This window comes from Myotis yumanensis, unplaced genomic scaffold (assembly GCF_028538775.1).
Source record: "Myotis yumanensis isolate MYYU_CA2020_CCGP unplaced genomic scaffold, mMyoYum1.0.hap1 SCAF_10, whole genome shotgun sequence".
Taxonomy (NCBI): domain Eukaryota; kingdom Metazoa; phylum Chordata; class Mammalia; order Chiroptera; family Vespertilionidae; genus Myotis; species Myotis yumanensis.
Window position 1 is genome coordinate 81,026,102 of NW_027223761.1, and position 2,954 is coordinate 81,029,055.

Sequence of the window (2,954 nt, forward strand, 5' to 3'; positions counted from 1 at the left end):
GGCGTCAAACTCCGCGACGCAAAACGGACGCGCCGGAACCGGAAGTGGCGGGCCGCCGGGGCGGCGGAAGCGGCCGGGTCAAGCTCTCGCAAGCTTCCAGGGATGGTGTGGGCTCGCCGTCGGTCCGCATCCCTCCGTTGTCCACCGTCTGCCCACTCAGCAGCCACACAGCGGGCGCTTTGTGGCCGTGAGGCCGTGGCCACGCGGTCCCCGCCCCGGCACCTTCAGAACATAATGCAGTGGTTACAGACAGGCGCTGGCGTTGGTGTATCTGACCTGGGTTCCCTAACTTCTAGCTCTATGGCAGGGGCCCAGTTCACTGTCCCTCAGACCGTTGGAGGGCCGGACTATAGTTTTAAAAAAACTATGAACAAATTCCTATGTACACTGCACCTATCTTATTTTAAAGTAAAAAAACAAAACGGGAACAAATACAATATTTGTATTTGCATGTGGCCCGCGGGCCGTAGTTTGAGGATCCCTGCTCTATGGCCTTGGGCAGGTTATTTAACAAACTGAGGACTGTAAATGCTTAGAACAATGTCTGGCACATAGTATTGTTAATTTTATTAGTGTAAGTGTGTTTAGGTTAAAGGAATCTGCTCTCAGGCTTCCAACTACCATTGGAGAAGAAATCTGACAGGCCAGTGTGGCTCAGTGGTTGAGCATCCACCTAGGAACCAGGTCATGCTGGATTCCTGGTCAGGGCTCATGCCCGGGTTGCGGCCAGTCAAGATTATTTCATCGTTGATGTTTCTCTCTCGCCCTTGCCCTTCCTCTCTGAAATAAATTTTTAAAAAAAATTTTAAGAGAGGAAATCAGGAATTCCAAACCAAATGTAATACTATTAAGAATGTAGAGGCTTCTAAGCTGTGTAACTTGCCCATGTTTGACCATGATAGCCCCTGGCTGTCTCTTACACAGAACCTGGCCAATGGAAGGGACCTGGATACTTCCAGCACAGCAAGAGGGCAAGTGAGAGAGACTCACTTCCAATATTCAGGTTCTGGGGGGAAAGAGTTTTCTTCTTGTGGCATTAAAAGCTTTACTTGAATTATCTAATTTAACCCTCGCAATCCTCATAGTTTTATTAGTCTTATGTTACAGATGAGAAAACTGAAGCTTGGGGAGGTTAAAGGAATTTGCCCAACTTAGCCGACCCTTGGAAGCAGAAACTAGCAAAGTGGGATGCAAGATGTAACCCAATGTTTCTGAAATAAATTATTTTCTTTTTATTTCTTAAGTTAAATTTCTGTCACTGTTTTAAAGTATAGTAGTCAAGAAGGTATTGTTACACTTTACAAATACACATATCTTGGGATACATGTTCAAATATAGGTTTGGAGATCACTGCACTGAAGCCTGAGCTTCTAACCACTTGGCTATACTGAGGGTCACAGCACAGGCCCAGAAAGGAAGGCAGGCTTGTGGGAAGGGAACACTGGACCAACATAGGGCTTCACTAGCTGGAGGGCCCAACGGTACCCATATGCAACCCTGCCTTGGCTGCTCATCCCTTTGGTGTACCTCAAACTGAACTCCACAGCCCTGTGGTCAGCAGACAATTTGGAAACGCTCCTATTTCTACTCCAGCGCACATTAGCAGTGTAGTCCTCTCAGCTCCATCAGCCCATTTCTATCTTCAGTTATACCACTTTGCACAAGTTACCTAACCTCTCTGAGGCTGTTTCTTCATCTTTAAAATGGGGATTTTATTTATAGCTTTTCCCCAGAAAGGGTTTAAAGCAGAAACAGACACACCTTAAAATTTTTGTAATATGAGAAAATACATCTAAAAGCACTTCACGTCCTGGCCCGTGTGGATAAGTGGCTAGAACATCGGCCGGTGCACTGAAAGGTCACAGGTTCAATTCCTACTCAAGGGCAGATACCTGGGTTGCAGATTCAATCCCTGGCCCTGGTCGGGCACATGCAGGAGGCAACCAATCAATGTGTCTTTTTCACATCGATCTCTCTCCCTGCATCCCTTCCCCTCTCTAAAAAGTCAATGGAAAAAATATCCTTGTGTGAGGATTAACAAAAAACAGATAAAAGCACTTCACAATTACTAACTCACTAATCCTCACAAAAACCCTACAAAGTGGCTGCTTTTATTACCCCCATTTAACAGACCAGGACACTGAGGCATTAGAGGTGCCGGCACTAAAGGGCTTCCTCAATCCTGAGCAAACACACACAGCCAGCACCGGCCCTTCTCCTCAGCTGAAAACACTTCCATTCTCCTATACAGAGACGTGGGCAAACATTTTTAAACATAAGAATAAAGCCAAGTGTCTTAAACACACTGCCTTAAATTTAAAGAGGAATCATCCCCTGCAGTGTGCTAGAACTGAGATGCCAGATGTACAAAGGACACATACTAACGTTACAATGGGTCTTACTGATCCCATTAATACTCTCCACTAGCAAAGTCAATTGCCCTTCATATTTATTCCATGTTCACATCATGACAGATGTACACTCCATACCTGTGTTCACAGCTCTATTGGCTAAATATGGCTATATTTAATATGCTTGAAATATGAAGTAGAAGTGCCCTCACAAACGAACTCTACCTTCCCCGTCTATCATGGTTGTGAACCTGAATCTACATGTTCTTGGGCTGGCGGTTTGACTGTTCTCCTCTGGCCTTTGAGCAGGACCCTTCCCATACCTGTTACCCATGCTACTTCCAGTCACCTAACAAGGCTCAATACAGGATGGGAAATTTGCAAGCATCTGCGGAGAATTATCATTTAACAGATTAACCACATGCCATATGCCAGAGCTGGGGGGTAGGACACTCACCCCCATCAGGCTGCTTAGTGAGACTGGATGGAGCAGAGTGTGAAACTGAAGGCTTCCAGGCCTTGGCCATCAGAGCAAGTGGTACCTCAGCTGGGTTATCTGTCTGGTACCTTCTCAGTCAGTCTTTCCTGGTTCAGAAACTCAGG